Raw genomic sequence first — 16,807 nt, 5'->3', positions numbered from 1 at the left:
GGAGAGACGGAGTGTGGGAGGCTGGGCACTCAGAGGACTTGATTTGGGCACTTTCCCGGTCTCACGTGTGACTGGAGGGGCTAATGCCCACCTCCCAGGGTTGTGACCAGGGTGAGCGATAGGACCTAAAGCGCCCGCACAGGGCGGGCCACAGGCCTCCATCCTGCGGGCTCCCAGCCCCCCAGCCCTTGCCTGTAGCCCTGGGTGAGTCGCACGGTTTCGGGCGCACGTGGGTTCAGAGCTTTCTGTTCCATCGGAACAGTCACACGCTGCACGTGCTGGCGGAACAGAACGCCCGGCAGGGCCCGGGCAGCCCCCTAATTAAACGCAGCAGTTTCTGCGGCGAAACGTATGAGCAGCATGAGACATAATAAAGACTTTCAATAACCTTACGTCAGGGCAGACGAGATTTGTGGCCAAATCAGTGTATATCAAGCTTATTTTTAAAAGTCTGGTTTTCAGAGCGTTTGGAGTTCAGAATTACAGACAAGGGAACGTGACCCGGATGACAGAGGAGGAGTGGCAGCCCCGTGGGGACCGTGCCAGCTGGGAGGGGGTGCCGGGGAGCGCTGAGCGGCTGTTGTCTGCAGGGCATGTCCACATGGGGGAGGAGAGGGCAGAAAGCGAGCCATCAGAGGCCTTGAAGACCGAGGGACCCTGACACAGGCAGCAGGAAGTCGCCAAGGTTACGGCCTGAGCAGGAGTGTGACCTAATCAACAACAGAGAGACAGCAGGGTCAGGCTTGCAAACAGGAAGAGGGAACCCTGGAGTTACCCTTGGCCCCACTCCAATTCCCAGCCTGAAGGGGGCGTGGACTCGCCCCCTCTCCCACCCACCACCCTCCGCCCCCACCGACGACACACAGGAAAAGGCTTTATTATTCTGTTGGATTGTCCGTGACAGCCCGCAGTCTGATCAATGACAGGCACATGGTAATTATCATAACATACACAACAAATAAACATCTAGTTTTACTGTGTAGGGGGTGCCATGAACATGTCTGTAGCTCTTACAGCACCTATAAGGAATGAATTATTGTTCCCTTTTACAGAGGAGGACACTGAGGTCTCCTAAGAAAGTCCAGGTCACATGGTGGAATCATCTAATGCTGGTGTCAGGGTAGCTTCCGTTAAAGCACAGACTTGGCAAGAGCTCACTCAGGACACTGAGGCCGAGGTGGGAACGGGCCAAGTGGAGGGCTGAGACCGAGAGGTGCCGGCAGCCTCAGACAGCCCTGCTTCAGACTTGGGCTCTGCCCTCAACCTTTCTGAGTCCCTACTATGTTTTGGATGTATTTCTGATAAACCCCAGAGACCTGGGATTTGTCCTCTATCCATTCTGACAATTTCTATCTTTTAACAAGAACATTTAGTCCATTTATATTTAATGTAATTATGAGTATATTTGGGGTGAATTCTTTCTATTGGTTCCATCAGTTCTATGTTCCCTTTTCTCTCCTATTTTCCCCCTTCTTTTGAGTTTATTCTTCTTATTATTGTTGCTTTATTATGTTTTTACCATTGCATTTTTCTATTAGTTCTGAGGTTATTCATCTTTCTCTGTTTGGACCTGCCCTCAATATTTTGAGAGTTAAGTTAAAAAAACAACAACATATATATACTGGAGGCCCAATGCACGAAATTTCTGCAAAAGTAGGTCTTCCTTCCCCTGGATGCTGGCACCGGCTTCCCTCTGGCACCCGGGACCCGGGCTTTGCCTCAACCCAGCTTCGTCTGGAAGGATGTCCAGAATGACATCCGGTCTAATTAGCATATTACCCTTTTAGTATTATATATGTTATGAAAGTGTTTTGTGCCACTAGTCCAATCGCTGGAGATGATCTTATAAAACCTAGAGCTTTGGAGTTAGCCTGGAGGGAGCCCTGGCTCTAGTGCTTCCTAGCTGTGTGCTCCTTCCTACACACTTTCCCCGAGTCTCAGTTTCCCCCGTCTGTGAAGTGTGGGCGATGGGATGCCAAGTGCCCTGGCCAGGGCTTGGCACAGAAAAGGGGCTCAATGAATGTGTGTTCCCTCGCCTCTCTGCCTTTGGCTCTCTGCTTCCCGGAAATCAGCCTGAATGGAGGCTGCTCAGGAGCCCGCTGCACAGCTGGGCCTGACCGTAGTGAACCTTCCCAGGAGGAAGCCTCTCTGGAATGAGATGTCCCCAGGGAATGGCAAGTCTGTAGGATCCTTGGTGGACAGTCCGCCCTCAGTCTGGGAAGTGGGAGGTTATTGGGAAATGATGCTAAAATAGGGGAGGGGAATGGTTTGCATTGATCAGTGTCCCAGAGGAGCCCAGGGCAGGGGGAGGGTTCCCCAGTGTGTGTGTCCCAGCCCTGCAAGGGAAGGGGGCCTGCCCAGAGAGCAACAGCCCCCCATTCCTGGGAGGCAGGTGTGTCCTTTGGAGAGCAGCGCAGTGACTCACCAGGCTGCCCCCGCTCATTATAAATATCCCGAGACACCTAACTCCCTCGGCCCTGATTCTATATTAGCACATGCGGCGTCCATGATTCCATAACTGATTGGGTTTCCTAGGCACCTCAACACTGGGAGAGGGTGTCCCAACCTGTGGACACAAATATTACCAACTACATGGCAAGGCCTCCCTGCCCCCACTGTGAATCCTAAAATAAGTTCTCTTCCTCTTACCTATTTACTTATTTACAAATCAGAATTAGGTGAATTTTGAGAAGGGAGGGCTAGCCAATGTCCCCTTTTTGAATAATTCTAAATTGTCCTAGTGGAGCCAGTAACTCAAACCAACTCCCATCTCTATTTCTTAACCTCCTGTGGGGAAACTGAGCCCAGGGAGGAGGGATCCAAGCGCCCAGACCTCAGGATGAGACAAGGTGGCTGGGTAGGGACGCGGGGCTCAGGCCTCTCTCTTGCTCCAACTCTCAGAGTCTCGGTTCCCTCACCTGTGGACAGAGGTGTAGTACTTGCTGTGAAGACCAGCGAGAGCACGAATGCGAGGCAGCGGGGCGGGGCGGGGCAGGGGCTGGTGTTGTGGGAGCCCAGTGCATGGGGGGCTCAGAAGGATGGGGTCCCTCTATTTGTTTTCTCGCCCCAGACAATACCTTTCTCTGCTTCCTTCCATGACCCCTGGCAGTAAATGGGTGCAAGTCTTGATAACGTGATTAGAAATTAATTTTACCAGCGGCAACTCGAGGCTTTACTGACCTTAGACAGCATTTATTGAACACCTACTCTGTGCTAGGCACTAGTCGTCATGCGTGACCTCTTTCAATCCTTCAAATCTGAACTGTCCAGTAGTGTAGCCACTAGCCATGTGCTGCTATTGAGCATTTGAAAGTGGTCAGTGCCACTGAGCACCTGCATTTTTAATTTAATATTAAAATTTATACTCAATTCAGTTATTAGAAAACTTTTAATTATGTTTAAAACAACTTGAGTATGGGAATCTATTGTTTCAACTCTAAGTTTTGTGAAAATCTAACTTCAGATCAAGAATTTCCAATGGGGGGGATAATTTCCAATCATTAAAAAATAATTTCCATTGAAAATTTAGTGTTCAAATTGAGATGTGCTGTCAGTAAAATCCACACTGATTTCAAAGACAGTATAAAAAAGTGTAAATTCCCTGGCCACGGGGCTCAGTTGGCTGGAGTGTCATTTATACACCAAAAGGTTCTGGGCACATACCTGGTTTCAGGTTCTATTCCTGACTGAGTACGGAGGCAGCTGATCAATATTTCTTACTCTTTCTCTCTCTCCCCCCACCCCCCACAACCTTACGCTCTAAAAATCAGTGAAAAGATATCCTTGAGTGAGGATTAAAAACTTTTTAAAAAATATATATATTTTATTGATTTTTTACAGAGAGGAAGGGAGAGGGATAGAGAGTCAGAAACCTTGATGAGAGAGAAACATCGATCAGCTGCCTCCTGCAAACTCCCTACTGGGGATGAGCCCGCAACCAAGGTACATGCCCTTGGCCAGAATCAAACCTGGGACCCTTCAGTCCGCAGGCCGACACTCTATACACTGAGCCAAACTGGTTATGGCAGGTTAAAAACATTTTTTAAAAATTTTTTGAAAGTAAAAATCTTGCCCTGGCTGGTTTGGCTCAGTGGATAAACTGTCAGCCTGTGGATTCAAGGGTCCCAGGTTCGATTCCAGTCAAGGGCATGTACCTTGGTTGCAGGCACATACCCACTAGGGAGTGTGCAGGAGGCAGCTGATCGATGTTTCTCTCTCATCGATGTTTCTAACTCTCTATCCCTCTCCCTTCCTCTCTGTAAAAATCAATAAAATATATTTTTTTTAAAAAGAAAGTAAAAATCTTATTTTTGTGTTTTATCGATTAATACTGACATGACAATATTTTGTAAATATTGAGTTAAATAAAATATATTATTCAAATTAATTTTACTTCTTTTTTCCTTTTTTAATGTAGCTAGTAGAAAAATTTTAATTACATATGTTTTGGAAAACTGGTAAAATCTAAATAAAGTCCATAGTTGATAGTATTGTGCCAATCTTAACCTTTTAGTTTTGGCAAATGGACCTGATTATGCAAGATGCTAGGCTCAGGAGAAGCCAGGGGAAGCAATTACTGGAACTCTCTGTACAATTTTGCAACTTTTCTATAAATCTACAATGATTCCAACATGAAAAATGTAAAATCCCCTGCATTAATTTATAATCACATCATGTTTCTATTGGGGAAATATATAATCCTATCCTATATAATAAAAGCCTAATATGCAAATCGACTGAATAGCAGAATGACCAGTCGCTATGATGCACACTGACCACTAGGGGGCAGACGCTCAATGCAGGAGCTGCCCCCAGCCCACAGGACCCAGGCCAGCCAAAGCGGGTGCCAGTGGGGGGCCCCCTGATCACCCTGCCAGTCACCCCACAGATCGGCCCTGATCGCCGGGCCAGGCCTGGGCACCCTACACAAGCACAGATTTTGTGCACTGGGCCTCTAGTTGTATATTTCTACCGGAGAGCTTAAAACAGTTCTCTACGGAAGAGTGCCCTCCTCTAGTAGATGAGGAAACTGGTGCTCAGAGGGGCCTACGCAGCGCGATTTTGGACCATCTGTTGGGTTCCAAGCCCTAGAGCTTCCTGCCATCCTCCTTGGCTTCTACTTTTACAACTGGCCCCACTAGATCTTCCTGAGAATTCTCCCCAGGGCACTTGCTGCAGGGTGGGGCTGGTGTGGGGGGTGGGAGTGGGGACTGGGCGGTGGGGGGAGAGGCAGGCAACCTGGGGGCTCCTGTGAAAGCCAGGACCATCCAGGTGAGAGCCTGGCGAGGTCTAAGGCCCAGGGCAAAGCGGGGAGCAGGGCCCAGCTGGTAGCTGTACTTTCTCTGGGCTGGCTGTTCTCTTCTATCTCTGTCTGACTTCGTAAAGGATCTCAGGAGCCTCTGCTGATGCCTCAGGAAAGAATGGGCAGGGCTGCTAAAGCCTCAGAGGAACCAGCCCCAAAGGGGAGGAATAATGGCACCACGGGGGGACGGAGGCGGGGGTGGCGGTTGGAGGAGGGAGAGCAGGGCACCCGGGCCCATGGGTGTAAGGAACAGGCCTTGGGGACGCTCTGTTTCCAACCCGCCTTGTTGCCCCTCTCCTGTTATTTCAAACAGGAGTGTCCTCCATCCTGACGCTGACGCCCCTGCCTCCTGCCGCGCTCTCCCTGCCCATCCCTTCCCTGCGGCCGCTCCGCTCCTGGGATGCTTTCTGCTCCCCATCCGCCGGGCCCCAGGACCGCGCCCGGAGTCCAGAACCCCTGCTCCCTGCAGGCCCGACCCCCTCGTCCTGGGAGGCCGCCGGGCCTCGGGCTGCCCTGCCGCGAGGAGGCTACCCGGCTGGGCTCCCGGCCAGCCCGCCGCAGCGCCGTCTGCGCCCGCCGCCCGCCGCCCTCCGCCCTCCGCCCTCCGCCTCCCCGCGGCCAGACGCCGGGGAGCGAGCGGCCGGCCCTGTCCTGACGTGCCCCTTCCCCTCCGCTGCCCTGCGCTCCGCCTCGCGGCGACCAGATGTGCCGGCTCTGGTGCAGGCGGCCCCTAACGAGCTCCAGATGTGCGGCGGGCCGGGCCGGCGGCGGCGGCGGCTACCAAAGGAGAGGGAGGCCGCGGGAGGGGGCAGCTGGCCGCGGGGCGCGGGAGGAATGCGCTGGGCAGGGTTCCCGCTGGAATGAGCCCGGGTCGGGCGGCTCTGCCTAAATAAGGGCCTGCCGCTCTCGAGGTGCCGCCGCGCAGTCCCTCAGCCCCTCTCGCAGCGGCGGTGTCTTATTTGACTCATTGTCGACGTTATGCACAGCGATGACCGGCAGTTTAGAAAACTCAAGTGAGTGAAAACAGGAATGAAATGAATATCACCTCTGTTCCCACCACCCCAACCACAATGGCAGTGCAGAGATGCATCCTGCTAGGACTTTCCAAACACAAACATACATGAAGGTGTGTTCGTGTAAATGGCGCTGCGGAGTCCCGGCCGGGTGGCTCAGTTGGTTAGAGCGTCATCCTGATAAGTCAAGGTTGTGGGTTCGATGCCAGGTCAGAGCACATACAAGAATCAACCAATGAATGCATAAATAAATGCAGCAACAAGTTGATATCTCTCTCTCTCTCTCTCTCTCTCTCTCTCTCTCTCTCTCTCTTTCTCTCTCTTAAAAAATATATATTAAATTGTGCGTCAGACTCTCAGAACCTGCAGTTTACACTCAGTTCCTTCCACGTGCGTCTGCCAGGTCAGTGTTCCCCACACTAGTGCCAGGGCCATTTTGCTATTAACAGGGGAGTCCTTCCCCACCTGTTGGGATGCCCTGGCCTCCGCCAGCTTAATGGGCTTCTTTCCTGGAGGGCGTCTCAGAGTCTTTAATTTCCTAATACGCGTCTGAGTCATCAGGAGGGGACTGGCGTTTCCTAAACAAATTTCGCTGTGGAATTCCTGGAGGGATCCTCTGCGGCTTAGGACTGTGGGACACGGTGCAGGAGAGGCTGTTCGACCACATTCCTCATATGGCTGCATGGAAGCCACCCGTGTACACCAGAGTTTATTTCAGCGTCCCCCGATGGTGGGCATTGTGGCTGCTTTCTACGTATTAATACTTCAAATAACCCCGTGATGACACCCTTATACTTCCTCTCTGTTGTACAGAAACATTCCAAGCAGTAGGACCATGACCCATGTGAAAGACCATTTTTTAATATGTTTTATTGGTTTTAGAGAGAAAGGAAGGGAGAGGGAGAGAGAGAAACACCCTGTGGTGTGAGAGAGAAACATTGATCGGTTGTCTCCTGTACTCACCCAGACCAGGGATCGAACCTGCAACCTGACAGGGAATCAAGCCCAGGACCCTTCTGGGCATGGGATGACGCTCCGAATAAATGAGCCACACGGGCCAGGGCAATGAAGACAGTGTTTAACTCTCAGGTTCTGGGGGCTGTGGCTCTTGCCCCCACTCCTTATCCAACCTCTTTGTGGGTGGTGAAGGGTTTACCCCATCGCCACAAAAGGGGGCACCAGAGAGCTGGAGGGGTGGGGTCTGCAAGCCTTTAATATGCAGTTCTTGAGCGCTGGTACTCATTGGGCCTGGGTGATTGCGGTGAACAACAGCTTTTCTTGGACTACTATAAATAGCACTGTGATGAACACCTGTAACAGCTATTATTTTCCAAAGAACTGTTGCAAGCAGAGCGTAAAACCACATTTGAGGTACAGGTAGCACCTTACTGGGTCACCCCAGAGACCCTACAGTCCCATAGCACCCCAGGGTGCCCAACAGGTAGAATGAGTCTGTACAATCACTAACGTGCTGCTGCTCAAGGTGCTGGGGGAAGCTCCGTTTGGGAATACAACAAGCTGTCAGGCACAGTCCAGCCCGGCGCAAGCTTTGCCGCTTACGTCTTCTGCCATGTTATTTCCTTTGGTCCTCACAACACCCTGTGAGGGAGGGAGTCATAGACTTCATAGGCCCATTCCACAGATGAGAAAACTGAGGCAGGGAAGAAGACATGTCCAAGGTCACACCACTGAGTGGTGGGGAGGAACTGGACCCCAGCAACACCAGTCCATGCCTCTGATCAACTCATCACTTCGGTAGCTGACCACCTTCCTTCCTTTATGGACATGGGACACAGGACCCAGGGGTGTGATGGGAGGTGGGGGAAAGAGCCCCGAAGATCTGGAGCCTGAGGCTGCACTGAGGCCACTCCTGGTGTGTGTGTGTGTGTGTGTGTGTGTGTGTGTGTGTGTGTTCTTTGGTGGGAGGAGGAAGAGGAAGATGAAAGGGAGCTCATTGGTGGCAGGGGGGTGGAGCAATGTGGGGAGCCCCAGGTGGGGAGCAGGTCTTGTTCATTTTGGTACCCCCAGTGCCAGGCACAAAGGAGTTGCTTCACACAGGCTCCTAAACTGAAGACATACACCCCTCCCCGGCCGCTGAGGGAATTGCTCCTGGGCTCAGCCCCATGTGGAGGGTCTGCGTGTATTGTCTCCTTGGCTCCCCTCATGCTCATCCTGATCCTAGCTCTCCTGCCCCTCCTCCCGCCTAAACCTGTGTGCTCGCCCCTTCTTGCCTCCTCCCCCTGACGCCCACCCAGTCACTGAGGTCTGCTATCAGAATCCCCTGTCCCTTAGGCACCCAGGGCCACAGCGAGGGGCTCTGCCTGAGCACCTCCTAACCGGGCCCTTAGCCTTATTTGTGTAGCAGATTCTTCCGAAAACCTAAGTAAAAATAGGGACCCCAGGAAAACGCCCAAACGCACACATACACAGCAAAGATGCGTCGTTAGTGCCGGGAGTCCGCGGTGGGCTTCCAATAGCCCGGCAAGAGAGCCCGCTCCGGGCGGCCCAGCTCAGCACCGCTCCGGCCGGCCGGCTCCGGTGCAGGCAGCCAAGCTCTGTGACCTTCCCTCAGCGCTGGAACCTCAGGCGACCCACACCCAGGGAGTTTGCCTCCCACAGAGCCCATGGCTGGTGGGGAACCGACAGGCCCACTCTTCCTTATTCTCAGCTTCAAAATCCCCAAATCTGGAAACTGCGGGATCAAAGCGTTTTCATCGCCAGGCACTGGACTGCAAAGCCTGACCCCGTGTGAACTCATTTGACAGCATCACTGACCTCCACTGAGGTGATGCTATTTGCGGCCTCTCTTTACACCACAGCACGCGAATATTCATAGACTCTGCTCAGAACTGTGTGTGTTTACCAGGCGCTGCCCAGGCCCTGGGGGGGGGGGGGCGGTGTGGGGGGCCGTTTACAAGATTCCTTCCCTGAGTGAACGCATCAGGGCACCTTTGGAAACTAGAAACATTCTGAATGCTGAAACCTGTCTGCCCCAAGCGTGTAGCTCAGGACTGAGGGTGTGGATTTATACAATTTCTCCTTAAAGAGCTCACGGGCTTTCGAGTGAAAGGCGCCAGACCCAGTATGCATACGGGACAGTCCCGTTTATACGAAGTTTAAGGAAAGACGACACTAATTGATGGTAGAAATCAGGGAGGGAAACTGGCCAGGAGAGAGCGTGAGGGAACCTTCTGGGCGCAGGACGTGCTCTGGATCCCCCTCTGGGCAGAGGGTGCACAGGTACTTACATATGCAAACCCTCGCCAAGCTGCACATGGAGGTCAGAGCACTTCCCCGTGAGTCTGTTATGCCTCAGAGTAAAAATAAAATGTATAGATGATCACCAATTAAGCCAGAAGAGGCCGCTCCTCTTGGCCCCCCACCTCATCCTGTGATGTCCTTGAACTTCCTAGCGAAGCTTAAATTAAAGTCATCTTGATATGTGTTAGGCTTGTCTTTAATCCCAAGAGAGGAGTTTAACATAAAAGTCAAATTGAATGAACATTTTTAAGACTCTGATTTGCCCTCAGAAAGAGCCATCCCTAAAGCGCATCATGGCTTGGGAAGGACTTGGCCTGGCTCCCTTGGGCGACAACCTTTCGGCTCACGTCACCCACCAGGAAGGATGCTGCCTGGCCCCCTGCCTCCCGCCTGCCGCCTGCCGCCTCGCCTCCCGCCCAGCTGCTCCGAGCACACCAGCGGGCGTGAGCACAGATCCAGGGCTGGCGTCCTTCCGCGGTGATGCAAGTCCGAACTGGCCCCAGCCAACAACATCCTTTCATTGCATCTGATTAGCTGGAATTTGGAATTTGTACCTCAGAACGGAAGGGCACAGGGGACTCCTTGATTGAACAGGTCAGATAACCATTTATTGCTAAGAGGAACAGAGAGCCTTTCCCGTAACTCTCCTTGCTCAATATCTGCCTGTCCACAGCCTTGGCCTTTGACAATCACTCCCACAGCATCCACCTCCGCTTCCCCTCCCACTTCCTATCTGGGCCCGGGAGCTCAACCCACTGGGCCTCGCTTCTTTCTCTGCTACTCCACTCACGACCGGTTCAGCCCACACACCCAACCTTCGCATCCCCGGCTAGAAGGCACGGTCCTCGGCTGCCTTGGGTCCTTTTAGGAAAAAGTCAGGTATAAACAAACCCGACCTACTCAGGCCTTTTCCTCCTCTTTCTAGAAAAATACAAGTGTCTGTGCCGATGGAATGTCGTCCAATTCGGTAGCCACTATGACAGGTGGTGATTGGACACCTGATGTGTGGCTAAATGTGACTTAGGAACTAAATCTTTAATTAAAGAAAAAAGTTAAATTTCCATATTGAGTCCTAGCCGGTTTGGCTCAGTGGATAGGGCATTGGCCTGCGGACTGAAGGGTCCTGGGTTTGATTCGGGTCAAGTGCACGTATCTCGGTTGTAGGCTCCCCCATCCGCACTAGCCCCCCTATCCCCGGCCTGAGCCTTGGTCGGGGAGCATGCAGGAGGCAACCAGTCAAAGTGTTTCTCTCACATCGATATTTCTCTCTGTCTTTCCCTCTCTCTTCCACTCTCTAAAAATCAATGGAAAAATATCCTCAGGTGAGGATTAAAAAATAAAATTGCATATTGTATGTGTCTGGTGCCCACCACATTGGACGGTGCAGATCTAGAGGGAGGGAGCGGCTGGGGACCTGAAACTCCTGTAGCCTCCTCGCCCAGTGGCCTGGAATCTCAGGAGTGTTTTGTCTGCTCTTTGAAGATACTCAGCCGAGTCTCTCCGGCTTCCAGGCCTGTCTTCTTCCAGAATAACAACGAGGAGCATTTGTTTGGCCCTCAGTGCATAAGGCGTTTTGCAATTGCGACCCAGATATGCTGTATTGAGTCACCTCAAGGCCTGTGACAGCATTCAGAAGAAGGTCAGGGTTCCAGCACAGTTTAGAAAATAACACGGGTCTTTTCTAAAAACCTTCTGAGGATGCGTAAAAGGGAAAATATGTGAACATAACAGAGGGACTTCTTATCTGCCCAAGTCCCACTTCTCAGCCCAGCAGCTCTGCCTCTCTCATCTCCTCATGCCCACTCCACACGCACACTCAGGAGTGGCTCTGCTGGTCTCCTCCCTCCCTCCTCACCTTTCTTACTTAAAGAAATTGGACCCACTCTGGGCTTTGCCTGCCTGCCTCACCTGAACAGCATCCCAACAGGCCAGCCTTCCTCTTCGGCGTGGTGGAGAAGACAGATGGCAAATGCCTACCATGTACCTGTTTTCTTTCATCCCTGTTACACAGCGTCACATCATCCCCACTTTACAGATGAGAAAACTGAGGCACAGAACAGTCGAGGGCACACTGACAGTGAATGGAGAAATCATGATACCAGCCTGGAGCTGTGAGAGTCCTAGGACAATGAGGGGTCTTTCCAGTCTTTTCCTCACGACTCACCCATCCAGTGTGCTGAGCCACGGTGCCCACCGGTACCCACTCCAACCACAAGCCCAGACCTAATGGCTGACAAGCAAACCCGTCCACACCGACTTACTCTGCTACAGCAATGCAGTCCCTGGGTTATCGCACCCTCAGGAAACTACTCGTTTTAACCAGGAGACAAAGGCTGGACCCCAAGGAGTGACTCAGTGGGAATCTCAAATCCCACTTCCCAGCCTGACTTCAGGCTCAGGCTCTCCAGGGCACGCGCCTCCTCTCCAGTCCGACCAGGCCGCCTGCCCCCCAGCTCCCCCTGACTCAGCTGCCCACTGCCCCGGCCAGGCCTCCCACCACTGAACAACAGCCTGCTGCTCCACGTTCGTTAATTGTGGTCGGGAAAAAACATAGCACAGAACATACCATTTTAATCAGTTCAGTCCTGTGGGATCAAGTACAGTCACATTGTCGCACAGCCATCACCAGCACTCGTCTGCTTGACGATTCTACATACCAAATGCAAATGGAAGCATAGACTGTTTGTCTTCCCATGTCAGGCTTATGTCACTGAGCATACTGTTTTCAAGGTCCATCCATGTTGTAGCATGTGTCAGAACGTCATTCCTTTTTAAAGCTGAGTGATATTCCATCCTATGGACATACCACATTTCCTTTATCCACTCATCCATCAGTAGGTGCCTGAGCTGCTCCCACCTCTTGGCTATCTATAATAATAAAAGCATAATATGCAAATTGACCGAATGGCTGAACAGCAGAACGACTGTCCAGACAACCACACTATGACACACACTGGTGCCAGGCCAGCCAAAGCAGGTGCGATGCTATTGGTCAGGGGCCCTGCCATCACCTTATGATTGCCCTGCAGAGGGAGGCCCAGGCCACCAACCGGTGGGCTGCAGTGGGTGGGCAGAGCCTCCCTCTACAGGGCTATCGATCTCGGAGCCCCCTCCCCCAGGGGGAGCCCCAGGCTACTCAACTGGCAGTGTTATGGCAGGTGGGCAGGGCCTACCTCTGTGGGGCAATGGATCGCAGGGCTCCTGGACTATAAGAGGGCACAAGCTGAGCTGAGGGACCTCCCCTCCCCCCCCCCCCGAGTGCATGAATTTCATGCGCCGGGCCTCTAGTTATGAATAATGTTGCTATGAACATGGGTGTATAAATATCTGTTTGACTTCCTGCTTTCAATTCTTTTGGGTATATACCAAGAAGTGGGATTATGGGGCCATTTGATAATTTTATGTCTGATTTTTTTTAAAACCATTCTATTTTTCACAGCTGCTGCTCTATTTCCTCGAATCCATGCTCCTCTGACAGCTTCTAAATTAACCAGCCTATTAGCCGTCACACTTAAAAATGTAGGGCTGGCCCTAGCTGGTTTGGCTCAGTGGATAGAGCGTCAGTCTGCAGACTGAAGGGTCCCAGGTTCGATTCTGGTCTAAGGGCACATGCCTGGGTTGTGAGCTCAATTCCAGGTGGGGGACATGCAGGAGGCAGCCAATCAATGATTCTCTCTCATCATTGATGTTTCTATCTCTTCCCCTCTCCCTTTCTCTCTGAAATCAATAAAGATATATTTTTAAAAATAAATAAATAAATAAAATAAAAATGTAGGGCTGCCCTGGCCGGTTTTGCTCAGTTGGCCCATGGATTGAAGGGTTGAGGGTTCAATTTTGGTCAGGGGCACATACCTGGGTTGCGGGCTCCATCCCCAGCCCCAGTCGGGGTGCCTGCAGGAGACACCCAATTGATGTGTCTCTCTCACATCGATGTTTCTCTCTGTCTGTCTCTCCCCCTCCCTTCCACTCTCTCTTTAAAAAAAAATCAATGGAAGAATATCCTCGGTGAGGATTAAGAAAGCAAAACAACAACGAAGTGTGTAAGGCTAACCTCACTGCTTCCCACCCGAGGAGTGTAGATCAATCGGAGGAAACGTAAGGGTCGTGGAGCTGGTGTTGACCTGGCCTGTTCAGTGTTTATATTAAAAATTCCAGTGTAGGGGTATAGGTCTGCTAATCAAATATAGGCATGTTGTGAGAGGTCTGGCATACACAGACAAGTATTTCAAAGTATTGTGCCAGGCAGGAGTGATGAAGGTATAAAATTGGCTTCTTTTCATTGAATACCTGGATGGACCGAGCGCTGTGCCAAGTTCATTTTCTTTAAGTATCATTTAATTGTCACACCTCTGTGAGGTCAGTTGACCCACTTTACAGAGAAGGAAACTGAGACTCAGAAAAGCCAAGTAACTTACCCACCCTGAGCTTCTAGTCATACCACACTGTGCCATCTCCTACTCCGTTACCCTGAGAACATGAACATTGAAGGGGCAATGACCTTGATACAATTCACATTCAAGTTGGAGGAGACCTGCCTTGCCAGTGCTCATGACATCAAGATCTTGGAAGTTTCATTGAACTTAAAGGACAGCGATATAGCTCCTTTAAAACCTCACAGAACTTCGGGTTCCAGCAATAGGAGCACGGTGACCAAGAAGCTAGCTGTCCTACTGTGCACACCAGTGACATCAAGAAGATGTGGCCAGTTCCAGATATCAGGTTCGATAAAACAACCTTTTTGAGGTATCACTGACATAAAGTGTGCACATGTGTAAAGCAGACCATTTGATGAGTTTTGACATACATATAAGCCTGTGAAACTGTCATCAGAAACGGGTGACCATAACCATCACCCCACCGTTTCTTGGTGCCCTTCGTAATCTTCCCTCCGGCTCCTACTCTGTATCCCCAAGCGACCACCAAGGTGTTTTCTGGCCCCATGAATTAGTTTGCCTTTTTAAGAATTGTATGTAAATGAAACCATCCAGCATAGACTCTCTTTACTTTTCAGCTGGCTTCTTTTACTCGGTGTAATTGTTTTGAAATTCGTCAATGTTGTTAGGACATCAGCAGGTTCTGTTTTGGTTTTTGTTTGGTTTCGCTGAGTAGTATTCTATTGTGTCAACATGCCACGGTTTGTTTATCCATTCACTGTGATGGACATTGGATGGTTTTCAGATCTTATGACAAATAAAGCTTCTATGAACATGGTCTTTGAACGGACATATGCTTTCGTTTACGTTGGGTAAATGTCTTGGAGTTGAATGGCGAGGTCATACAGAAGATGTGTGTCTAACTTTTAAGAAACCCTCAGCTCCTTTCCAGGGCGCCTGTACCATTTACATTCCCGCCAGCAGTTGGAGCGTCCCAGTCGTTTTACACCCTTGGCGGGACGTGGTATGGTCAGTCCTTTTAATACTGGCCACTCTAATGAGTGTGCAGGGGCCAGACGTCACTTTCAAAAGTGTCATATTACAAACCAAAAAGTGTGTGGAGAACACGAGGAGACGATGTGGAACCAGGACCCACAGGGATGGTTTGGGGAAAGATGGTGGTTTTAAATACCTGGAAGGGGGGTTAAATGTCTGCATTGAGTTAGAAGATGTGCTCGAGCCAAAGGGACAAGCCGCTGGGAAACGGACGCTGCTTTATCCAGGGACCTTCCGATGCGGCCTCTTTGGCAGGTGCACTTCGGAGGAACTGAGATCTGACGTCGGAAGTGATCGGGCAGCAGAATCTGGAGGCCTCCCCTCTCTGGGACGGGCCATACCATTCCCCTCCCAGGAGTGCAGCACCTACTAGGCACCACCGTGGGACAGGGGCGAGAGGATGCAGTGTCAGCATGGCTCTGCCTAAGGCGTAGCAGGCGATTAGGGCTCTGGTGAAGGTATAGCGAGGGTGATGGGGGGCGAGGGAGGTGGCGCTTTCCAGAGGAGGCGGCGGGCCTGGCCTCAGGGTGCGGCAGCAGCTGTGAGGAAATTCCTGCACAGGGTGGGGTTTGGACTAGATGACCTTCCAGGTTCTAAGGTTCTAAGATTCAGTTGCATTAAAAAAAAACCAAGCCATCCCTGTAGGGCCAGCAGCAGAGGCCTGGCAGTATGAATGAGGGCTCATTCTTAGGGTGGAATAATATTCAGCTGAGGTACCATGAACAGCTTCACATATTCATATAGAAGATCTCCAAGACACAGTGAGTGAAAAAGCCAGGTCTAGACACTGCATGGTGAGCCACCACTTGAATGTTTCAAGAGGTCTGTGCGAGCACACGCACTCACACAAACACTTTTATTTGCATAACATCTCCCATCTCAGCCTGGTAACTTGGGTGCCTCTGGGGGGAGAGGGGGCTGGGAGGCAGGTGTGGGAAAGAAGCCGTCTGACACACCCTCTGTACCCTGAGAATTTTAACTATGTCAGTGAATTGCCTATTAAAAATGAAATGAAAATAAAACGAAAAACATTCCAGGCACCTGCCTATTTCCACATACTTCCTGGAGTGTGCCTTCCTCGGCCTTGTCCGGCGTCTACCTCCCTCCTGGGAGCCGGCCTTGGGGTGAGTCTTCCCTTCAGGGAAACCCCCACCCCCGTCCCCTCCCGGGAGCTTCTGTTTCCCTCTGGCCTCTGACCCCAGGCACGCAGCCGCGAGAGCCAGACCGTGTTTCCCACACATTCGTGTCACTGCGATCAGCTTGGCCTCTTGTAAAAACCCAGATCGTGGCTCAGTAGCCGGGGGTGGGTCTTGAGAGTCTGCATTCCCAGCTGAGGCCAGTGCTGCTGGTCCACCGCATGCTGAGGACAGAGCGTGCGCTGCTCAGGCTCCTGGTGACGCATCTGAGAACAAAATGTGTCCTGCTCAGGCTCCTGGTGACGCATCTGAGGACAAAACGTGTCCTGCTCAGGCTCCTGGTGACGCGTCTGAGGACAGAGCCCTGCGTAGCTCAGGCTCCTGGTAAAGCATCGGCCGGAGGAGAGAGGGCTGTGGTGTGGAGATCCTGACAGAGGGAGCACGCCCATCTCAGTCTGGTCTGAGCCTCTCAGCACCGCCAGCAGTGTGGGGACCACTGGCCACCGTCCTGGTTTCCATTCCCACGTACCGCTGTTTTGGGGGAGCACAGAGTGACCCCCCTCCGCCACCCCCAGCAGCCTACATGTGTGGCAGGGGCGCGGAGAGGAGGTACGCTAGGTAACAGCACTGAGCACTGTCCCAGGGGTCCTCAAACTATGGCCCACG

The 16,807-nt window shown here is 51.8% G+C and overlaps 1 long non-coding RNA gene across 1 annotated transcript in view; it reads right to left on the bottom strand.

Moving 5' to 3' along the window:
- Nucleotides 1-434: 434 nt before the first annotated feature.
- The window catches only part of LOC118660472, a 32,095-nt gene continuing 15,722 nt past the window's right edge, over nt 435-16,807 (bottom strand). The window contains exon 3 of the long non-coding RNA XR_004968941.1: nt 435-710. This is a non-coding gene — a long non-coding RNA (uncharacterized LOC118660472). The remainder of the gene's footprint in view (nt 711-16,807) is intronic.

Source organism: Myotis myotis, unplaced genomic scaffold (assembly GCF_014108235.1).
Source record: "Myotis myotis isolate mMyoMyo1 unplaced genomic scaffold, mMyoMyo1.p scaffold_m19_p_7, whole genome shotgun sequence".
Taxonomy (NCBI): domain Eukaryota; kingdom Metazoa; phylum Chordata; class Mammalia; order Chiroptera; family Vespertilionidae; genus Myotis; species Myotis myotis.
The sequence above is the reverse complement of the archived record's forward strand: the minus strand, read 5'-3'. Positions and strand labels throughout refer to the sequence as shown.